The sequence below is a fragment of the Vigna umbellata genome, chromosome 4 (genome assembly GCF_029865625.1).
Source record: "Vigna umbellata cultivar VRB3 chromosome 4, Vumbellata_1.0, whole genome shotgun sequence".
Classification (NCBI taxonomy): Eukaryota; Viridiplantae; Streptophyta; class Magnoliopsida; order Fabales; family Fabaceae; genus Vigna; species Vigna umbellata.
The window spans coordinates 60,113,454-60,124,924 of record NC_142168.1 but is presented as its reverse complement, the minus strand read 5'-3'; the positions used below and the strand labels follow the sequence as shown (position 1 = coordinate 60,124,924).

The window sequence follows — 11,471 nt, the reverse complement described above, 5'->3', positions numbered from 1 at the left end:
AAAAAAAAGTAAAAATCAAGTAAAAATAATTTTAAATGAATAAAAAATTTAAGTGTGTAAAAAGATTAATTTTCTTTTTCTTAAATATACAAAAACTTAAAATCTTAAGTATATAAATATGACAATAATTTAAATGGACCATTTGGTAGGGCTAAGATAGAAATAAACATAGGCATCTTCCTTAGGTTGCCCCCACCTTTCGTTGGGTCCCCTTTGACATTATACCAAAGTCAATGCGAAAACCTTGAGAAACCAAAAAACAGAACACTAAATCCATGAGGGAATTAAAAAATCAATAAGAAAACAGTCTCACTTTCATATCTACTTTTCATCTCTATCCTTTTCTTTTTCCTTTCCTTATAGAATCCATTTTCTTTCTCAGTATAAATAATTAACAATTACTCAACTGGGTCAGTGCTCCACCAGAGCATTCTCTCTCTCTTCTCTTTTGGTTCATACAAAAAGTCAGCGCCATTCTTTCTGCAATTTCACCTTTTCCTTCTAGCAGTTGTTGTCTCCATTGGGTAGAACAGAAATAGAAGAACCAAACAAACACAACTGAGATTTGTTTTGTGAGGATTTCTAGGCATACCCACCACCAACCTGTTCCTCAAAAATGGCTCATGAGGATTGGGATCTCTTTGCCATCGTTAGAAGTTGTAAAGCTGCCACCTTTACTGCCACCACAACCACACCAAACCCACCCACCGTGACTTCCACCACCACTCCCAGATCTCCAAACACCACCTCTTGCTTCGATTCCAGCCACGAGAATGCATCATTCTCTTTTCCCAATCTTCTGCAACCACCAACCAATGAGTCTCAAGAGCTTCACCAGTTGCTAATAAACTTCAACCCCACCACCACCACCACCATTTCTAGCACTATCACTAGTGCTATTGGCATCAATCCCAATTCCACTTTTTCTGACGTTGCGGGATTCATTGGACAACAGCATATACAACAAGGTCATCACCATCATCTTGTTCCTGCTCCCACAAATCACACCTCCATTGGAGCACCCTCCACTACTGGTTTTGACAGATTCCAAGAACAGCACCACCAACAGCAACATCAATCCCAAACTCCAGAACAACAGCAACGAAAGCAAAACCTGCCTCAACTTCAAGCAACCCAAACAAGTCCCTATCCTTTCACCAACTACACAACCACAGACACCCAGATCAAGAAAGAGGTAAATCATTTCAATTCCCGACAATAAACGAACTTTACTCAATCTCGTTACATTAAAAGAAAAACTCAAACTTTTTTACCATACACAATACCCCATAAGATAACCTACCACATCTTACATCAATTTCCATTTTTCTCCACAGAAAAAACCACCAGAAGAAAATTGTGCGTCATGTAACCGCAGACAACCTCTCGGCAGACTCATGGGCATGGCGAAAATATGGTCAAAAACCAATCAAAGGCTCTCCGTATCCAAGGTAAGGAAATAATCGAACACATCATATACGTATATGAAACATTCTCTCATCTGCTCACAGTAATATATTCACAACATTACGCTTCGAATCTCATTCTCGATCACAAGAAAAACTCATTCAAAGAGTTTTTATTTCACAGGAACTATTACAGATGCAGTAGCTGCAAAGGCTGTGCTGCGAGAAAGCAAGTGGAGCGAAGCAACACCGAACCCAACATGTTCATCGTCACCTACACCGGCGAACACAAACACGCTAAACCCGTTCACCGTAACTCCCTCGCCGGCAGCACCCGAACCAAGCCGTCTCCAACCGGTTTACCCGAAGCCAACGAAGCTGTTTCTGGTATCAAAATAGAGAACGCGTGTTCGTCGACTTCTGAGCTTTCTACGACGTCGTTGAAGTCTGGCACGCCGGAAAATGAGGAAACAGTCGCCGACGGCGAACCCGATTTCCCTGAGATGGAAGTTGATCCTGACGCGTTGTCTGACAACGACTACGACCTTTTGATACCCAATACTGGTGCCATGTCGGACGCTGTTCTCTTGGGGTTAACCAATGGAGCTCAAACAAAGGGATCGGATCGGAATAGCGAATCCGGGTTGACCCAGTCCAAATCAGACCCATTTTCCAACACGGTGTAGACTCGGATCAGTTCATGACCCGCATAACTCGCCGATATTCTTGCGTATTGTAATGGTACCATTTTTTTAATATAAATATGTCTAATTTTTGTCCTAAATTATGCATACTTTTTTGTAAACATATATAAACAATACTCTATAAGATAATTCTACATTTTTTCGATGTTTAACCCTATTTATTTAATTTAAGAACACGTTCATATTGCTTCTTTGAATTTTCTTTTCACGTATCAACTAAAGATGTAACTTATTTTATAGGTATTAGATTAAAATTATTTTTTAAATTAGTATTAGAGTAACTTATTATGTTATTCATATTAAGTTGAATAAAATACAACGAAAAAATTATAATATATAATAAATACAAACTTACACGTAACTTAGTTTACATTAGGACACTCACACACACGTGTGTATATATAATATGTTGAACATAATGATTTATTTAAATAAATTAGTGTTCTCAAAATAGATTAGAATTTATGAGTCAACTCGGTTCATCAAGGGATTGGACCGGTGATGAACCAAGTTGACAAGATCAATGCATAATGGATTGAAAAATAATTTGAAATTTCGATAAGATCAATTTTGAATCTAAATTACTAAGAACCTGGCTCATCCAGGTTGAACCTGTGATGAACCAAGTTGACTCACTAATCCACCTAATTTTTCTAATAAGTATTTTTTGTTGGATTAATCATTTTACAAAATATTGAAATTGAGACTCGAGTAAAATTATTTTTGTATGAAATAATTAGACAATATGAAAAATTCACAAATCTATACTTAATAACTCAATTTTTATGTATTGAAACAAATTTGAATCGATACGAAGTCATACAAAATTTTGTTGAGGAGATTTTGTGATATCTTTTGGTGAATAAAATTTTATGTTTGATTGATCATAAATCTAATTTAATAATCTCCCCTCTATTTAAATTTGAATTAGAAAATTTTGGTTATGTTTTTTTAATATAAAAAAGAAAAAAAACTTGCAATTAAGTGAGTGGGTCAACCCGTTTAAATTACCAATCTATGGTAGGTCGGGTTGGATTCAAATTTTTTCGACTCGCTAATAAATGAGTTGGGTTGGATTGACTCACTAAGTGACTCACGCATAATAGGTCAAGCTAGGTCAGGTTGGGTAGTCCGTTTTGACAACTCTAAAATAAATATAAACAATAATGTTTGTTATATTTTTATTTTATAAAATTTTCAAAAAAATATTAAAATTATATAATTTAAATTAGGGTTAAATATGTTTTTGGTCCCTTAACTTTTAGTGAAAATTGGAATTAGTCCCTCTTCAAAACTTTGGCCTAATTTAGTCCTGTTAGGTTTATTTGATGTTTCAAGTGTGTTTCATGATAGCATTTGAGTTATTTACACCGTTTGACACATTTTTGCTTCAATTTTAACCGAGAAATACGTTTGAAACATCAAATAAAGTTAACAAAATTTGGTTAAAAGGATTAAATTCACACATTTCTAAAGTTAAACAAAATCAAATTTTATAATCAAAATAATATGTTAAATTATAGAAAAGAAGAAGTAGAAGAATTTTAAGTTGGTATGTTCATATTCCTACAATCTTATATATGTAAAAGATAGATATTTTATTGATCAATATCACATATATCCTTGAAAAACTAAGATGAAGGGTAGAAAAACAAAAATTCTTTAGATAGAAAATATAATAATGTATAAAACTATGTCAAGGACGCACACAAAATTCTCTGAAAGAGGTTACATGAAACTTACCATGTGTAGTAAATCTCTCATAACGTGGAACAATCCTACTCAAACTAGAAAAACCGCTACAAAAATAAAATATAATTTTAAACAGAGAAAATCTGTCGAAAAAGTAAGAATTTTACTGATAAATTGGTATTATTGACAGAAATGAGACAAAATAGATGAATATATAAACGAAAAAACTCAAACTAAATTTGAGAATAAACAATTATATAGAAAATGATTAGATAATTGTTTTATCTTACACAATTATAAGTGAGGTGTGTGTGTTTTGTTGTTGCATATTTGGTAGTCTTGATGGTTCATGGTTGAAAATGGGATTTGTTTTAATTCTCAATCTGGGCTTTCTTTCTGCACCACCATGATTACTAACTGTACCCTCATACTACAAGTATAAGGATGAAAAAAGAGAGAAAGAGAGAGAAGAGAGACAGTGGGTTTAGTTGGAAGCTTATTCCAGAAAGCCTGTTTCGACTATATGCTCCAGAAAGCTTGTTTTATAAATTTGGTTCCAGAATGCATTTCATATATAAGATAACTTATTGTAGAAAGCTCAATCTCGAAAGCATCTCATATGTTCTAGAAAGCTTATTTTACAAAAGTAGTTCGAAATGAATTTTATATGTTCTAAAAAGCTTGTTTCAATAATCATATTCCAAAAGTCCTATTTTTGAAATTATGTTTAAAAAAATCAGAAAACTTATTCTGAAGTGTTTTAGAATAGATGATTCAAAAATCATTTTTACAAAAATGTCAATTTAAAAATTATGGAAGTGAAATTAGAAATTATGGAGGTACAGTAAGAAAAAATGCGTAGTCTGTTGTAGACTATAACAAAGCCCACAAAATGTTGCCTGCGAAACTTTTGAATCTGCTTCTAACATCAGGTACTTGATCAAACAAAATTATTATTATTATTAAACTTCAGTTTTTATAAAAAACAAAAATATAGATTTTCTTTCTATAACAATTTATATTCATCTGCATGTTTTTTTATAAAAGTATTTATCGTATAGTTATGATTTCATTATTTTCAATATTTATAGTAAATTATAATAAACAACTTTTCAATTTGGTCAGATTGTCAAATTATTAACTTTTTTAATAACTAATTTTCAATATTTATAATGTGAAAATTTATTTATTTTTCTTAAAATTGGCTGTAAAATTTGTTTTAAGAAAAAAATACACCTAATTTTCCCCCACATTTCACACTTAATTTTACAATTAAAAATATATAAGCAAATTATTTTGCTGTAAGTGGTTCAGACCAACCAAAACATAGTAAAAATTAATAAGATATCATAAAGATATTAAATGAATAAAGTAAAATCATAATAAAATTACAAAATACTATTTTTTATTAATTTGATTAAGAGGTTAAGAAGTAAATTTCAAGTCTAACTTAACTTTAAAACATCAATGTGTAATATGAGGTTTATATTCAGTTATATATTATAAAGTGATCCTATATTTAGCAGATGTAGAACATCCAACACAACTCCCTCATATCAAGTTATATACATTTTAAATATGAGACTAGATGTTAATGATTGATTAGATAGTAGAATGATAATAGGTGGAACAATAGACCTAACAAAGAACAAACATCGTTAGATAGACTCTAACCTTGACATTGATACCATGTCGAAAAGTGGACTTTAACCCTAACTCAATTTCACAAAATTCGTCTTGTAAAGTGAGGTTTGTATCCACTTATATATTGTAAAGTGACTTTATCTTTAGTTCAAGCGAGACTTCCAACACACACCCCTTACGTTGAGTCATATACATTTCGAACGTGAAATTAGATATTAAAGGATTGTCTTATACTAGCCCAATAACTGTGGAACAATAGACCCAACAAATAACAAATTTCGCTAGAATATACTATAACCTTGACTATACTACCATGTTGAGAAGTGAACTTTAAACATAACTCAAACCCACAAAATAGACTTGTAAGGTGAGATTTGCGTCCAGATTTATAAACTCGTCTTATATTTAGTCGATGTAAAATCTCTAACACACGTCCCTCACATTGAGCCATATACACTTTGAACATGAGACTAAACATTAATAGGTGGTTTGAAAGCGATCAGATAATATGTAAAACAATAGGCCAAACAAACAACAAACCTTCTAATATTAGGTGGCACAATAAGCCCAACAAATAATAAATATCGCTAGGATAGGTTCAAAAACATGACTCATATACCATGTTAAGAATTGGATTTTAAGCTTAACTCAATTCCACAAAATCAAGTCTCATATACATTTAGAGCATGAGTCTAAACATTAATGGGTGATCCGATAGCGATCCTATGGGGGATGGAACAATAAATCTAATAAACAACAAAATTTGCTAGAATATGCCTAACCATTGATTTGATACCATGTTGAGAAGTGAACTTTAAGTCTAACTCAACCCCACAAAATTGGGTTGTGAGGTGAGGTTTACACCCACTTATATATTATAGAGTGATTTTATCTTTAGTCAATGTGAAACTTCCCACACACCTCACTCATGTCGAGTCATATACATTTCGAGCGTGAGACTAAACATACGTGGTATGATAGTCGTCCTTTAGCGAGTGACACAATAAGCCCAACAAACAACAAATCTTTCGATAGCAAGTGGCACAATAAGTCCCACAAACAACAAATCTCGTTAGGATAGACTCTAACCCAAAACTTTGATACCATGATAAGAAGTGGATTTTAAGTCTAACTCAACATTACAAAATTGAGTTATATACATTTTGAGTGTATGACTAGATATTAATGAGTGGTCTAATGTTGGAATAATAATCCTAACAAAAAAGAAATCATCTTTAAGATAGACTCTAACCATAACTTTGATACCATGTTGAGAAACGAACTTTAAAAAATTTAACTCAACCCTAAAAAACTGACTTGTAAGGTTTTGTTTCCATCCATTTATATACTATAAAGTTGTCTTATCTCTAGTCAATGTAAAATCTTCAAGACATTCATCTCATGTCTAGTCATATGTATCTTAAGTGTGAGACTAAACACTAATATATAGTCTGACAGTGGTCCAATAATAGGTGACATAATAGGTCTAACAAACAACAAATCTACTAACAACAAATAGCATAATAGACCGAACAAACAATAAATCTCGCTAAGATAAATTTTAATGCATAGTTCTAATACAATGTTAAAAAATGTTTAAATCTAACTTAATCTCACAACACAAACTTATAAAATAAGATTTGCATCCATTATATAATGATCTTATAAATTATTAATATAACACAAATTAATTACTTATTTATCTTTTATGAATAAATGGATTCAATTCAAAGAAATTATAAATTTAATTAAAAGTTAATTCAATTAAATATTTGCTTCTTCTTTTTTTCAATGCAATCCTATTATTATTTTTCTCACTAATGAAATTTCAATTAAATAAAAAAAAATTCAATTAAAAATCAAAGATGTTTTATTCGTCTTGACTTAATGAATGGTTTAAATTAAAATAAAATCCAAATACTTGAGGTACTTACAAACATATCTTCCTTCATGTAACTTGCATTATTTAAGTATAGGTTCATTTCTTATAAAATTAAGAACATCATTAATTAGATTTGAATGTACAAACATTTTGTTATGCAATAAGCGTTATTTAGTCTTGTGTACAACTACTTGATTGGTACAGGTTACAAGAAAGTCAATAAATACTTAATGTAGAAACATGTTAATGTAATATTCAAAGATTAAAATATGTTTAACTGAAATTAAATTTGAAAGCACAAAATACTATAAACGTTATTTAGTCGTTTATACACTTAGTTTGTTTAATTGTTTGATGCAAGTTACAAGAAATTCAACATATTTATATATTGATCATAACGTATATTTTGAACACTTAATTTATTCATGCAATACAGTAAATTGAATGTATATGAGTGTCAACTACTTATACAAAGAACAAAATTTAATAAATAATTAATACAAATTTCAAGGATCAAATTATTCTTAGGATTTGAAAATGAATATGAGCAATTTGTTTTTATGTATTATGCATGAAATAGCCATTTATACATTGAGTTATTTAGTGCAAATTACTAGTAACTGTAATACACACAGTGTATATTTGAATAACTAAATATGTTAAGAGAAGATTTTATTAGTAAATTAATTTTGTTTTCAAGGATAACTTAGTTTTTAGTAAATTAAATTTGTATATATACATTTTAATATATAGAGAAGTTCAATAATATATAATTTCACTGTAAGAAAATCTCTAAATAATTATCAATTTTGGACCAATTTTTTTATAGTGAAAACATTAATAATTATTAATAATTAATGTTAATAACAAATTTAATACCAATTCAATATAGCGACCAATTTAAAAATTATTTTACTTATCAGAAATTTTTAGTTTATAAATTGGTCATTATATTAGTCATTATTTATATATAATTTTGAAATACTTTTACATGCTTAGATGAAATTTAATTTGAAAGCTAATATAATCACAGTTCTTTTATGATTTCAACACTAATTAGTCTCAACTGTTAACTGTTACACGAAGTTCAATAAATATCTAATAAATATTTTAGGTACTTTATACGGTAAAAAACGATTTGATTAGTGAATTGAATATTAGTACATTTTGATGGATTAGAACATTAACCAATCATATAGTCACAACAAATCAGTAAATATCAAATACAAATTTTAAAGATCTAATTATGTTGCGCTAATTTAATTTGTAAATAAATATAAATATAATTATAATTTATCCCTTGTAAGTTATGTGAAACTCTAAAGTTATATAATGTGGACCTAACAATTACTTTCATGGTTAGAAATTTGGTTTTGTAGCGTTTTTTACTACAATAATTTCAATTCTATAAGCATAAAAAATGTCACACTTTTTCATAATTCTTTTTTTCTTTTATACATAAGTGATTTTGTTCATAATTAAACGCAATAAATACATCCACGTGGACAGACAGTAAGTCGAGACCTCACTATTAGTTTTTTCAAGAATATTAAAAGTAACAGATAACAATTAATATATTTATTAATAAGCGGCTAATTCAATAAATGTTTGCTTTAATTTTCTCAAGTTCTCTTATTAAACTATTATTTTTCTTTCATAATTTACGTTCTCATCATACAAAAATTAAAAAAACACTCTTATTTTGTGCTTGCAAATAAAATTTGACTTACAAAAAACATAAACACAATATAATTGACAATAATACTCACATTATTCATAAAATTAAAACTTCGTCACATTACACAAAATAATACATTTTACATCAATTTTCCTTTTTCCTTATATGGAAAAAGTTAATAGAAGAAAATAATATACCATGTAACAACATACAACCTTTCAACAAATTTGTTGCCATGGCAAAAAATATGAACATAAACCCTTCTAAGGCTATCCATATCCAAGTAAATAAATAATTGAACACAACATAAGCAACCAATTTCCCCACCTTTAGGATAATATATCCACAACACTACAACTTTAATCTCACTCCCAAAACTAGAAATTAAGATATATATACTAAAATGAATGAAGAACAAGGTTTCAAATAATGTTATTTTATATATATATATATATATATATATATATATATATATATATATATATATATATATATATTTATTTATTTATTTATATTATTTGTGGTGGTGGGGTGGGGGGAGTTGTTAACAATTCAAAACAAGAATATGTTCTTCGTCCCCCATAATTTGTCAACCTAATCACTAACTATAATAATATTATATTTTTTATAAATATAAAAATAGTTTTATGTTAAAATAAATTATATATAATTCTTTTTAAATATATAAATTTATATTATTATATAATAATTTTTTTATTACCTCATGGTTAAAATAATGTTAAACAATGATGTAGAAAACAATTGCAAAATTATCTTCTTTATCATGTTTAACCTTATTTGTACTTGAGGTATATTATATAACCTTTTTATATTACTCACACAACCTTAAACTAAGGTATGTGAGTTTTGTTGTTGCATCTTTGTAGACTATTGAGTTTTGTTGTTGCATCTTTGGAACTCTTCATCTTCATTGCTGGAAATTGGCTTCATTTTCACTCTTTTTCTCTTGCAAACTCCAACAAATCCCACACTCTCAATGTTGCATGCAAAACTTCTGAATCTATCTTCATACATATCTAGTACCTGATCGGAAAAAAAAGTATTATTAAAATTGAATTTTTAAGAGATTTAGGCTATTTTTCGTTAATTTCTATTCATCAGGTTTTGATAAAAATGTTTATTATATAGTAATATTTTAATATTTACTATAAATTATAACTAATAACATTTTTAATATGGTAAGTTTTCAAATTAATAACTGATTTTAAGAAATAATTTTCAATGTTTATGATATCATTATTAATTTGATCAACAAGGAATTGATTTGGTTCTATTGTATTGGATTTGTTATATATGTAAAAACAATTAAAGAAAAAAAATACACCAATTTTTCGCCAAAATTTCACGCATAATATTCTCATTAGAGATATGAAAATAATTTATTTTGTTGTGATTTATTTACGACAACTAAATAATAGTAAATTCTTTACCGAATATTATAAGATGTTAAATGAAAAGGGTAAAGCATAATAAAATAAAAATAATGTTATTTTTTTTTTTGGTTTGTTTTGCAATAAATAGATTTATAAATCACGAATAGAACATCGAAATTAACGACACTTAGATTTGGTTAAGTTGATTTCCGTTAGAGTCCATTAGGCCACGAGTTAAATCCAAATTAATCGATTCGATTTGAAAGGTTTTTGAAATTTTAGGGTTGATCTGGTTTTAAAAATATCCCTAATTTCATTTCTTTCAAAATAATTACTTCAATTTGAATAAAAAATTCAAAAATAAGATTATTATAGCTTTAAATTATCATAAAAAACGGAACAAGAGAATTAGAGTATAAAAATGTTTTTTTTAATGAAAAATGTTTAGAAATTGAAATCAACTGTTAGATCGGGAAACAGTACTATCATGAAAAATTATTGAAAAAAATAATCGAGAAATTATTGCTGAAGAACAAGTTTAATGGAAAATTGAGGAAACACCTATATATAATTCATGAATAAAGAAATTTAGCAAAAGATAAAAGCCAAAAACATAAAGAGAACGATCCTAATCTTAGGTTGTTCCATTAATAGAACAAGTATATTCGAGAAAAAAAATCAATAAAAAATATAAAAGACATGAATAAATAATCACATACCTTTGTTAGTGTAATAAGTATTGAGAGATAGTTCCACACAATCTTTTTTATGGAATTCTTACTTCTCAAGATCTGACTCACTAAACCAGATCTGTGTTTTCAAGTTTATTTCACATTGTTTCAACAAAGGCACCAGGGAACCTTTTATAGTAGTTTTGGCAGATAATTATTAAAAGCACATTAATTGTTTAACTAAGGTTTCGCAGAACAATTCATAAATAATATTTATGATAAAGATGAAACATCTTCACACAAGTAAATATTTTTCAAACAAAGTTATACTAAACATAAATGTAAAGTATTTAATAGATTATTTGATAATAATTATTAATAAATTTTATTTGAAGTTTTT

General features: G+C 28.4%; 1 pseudogene across 1 annotated transcript; it reads left to right on the top strand.

Annotated features, from left to right (window-relative positions):
- Positions 1-464: 464 nt before the first annotated feature.
- Positions 465-2,190, top strand: LOC148200754 (uncharacterized; annotated as a pseudogene). The gene is made up of 3 exons (XR_015786241.1): positions 465-1,195; positions 1,338-1,451; positions 1,591-2,190. The product of XR_015786241.1 is annotated as an uncharacterized LOC148200754 (transcript).
- Positions 2,191-11,471: the final 9,281 nt, after the last annotated feature.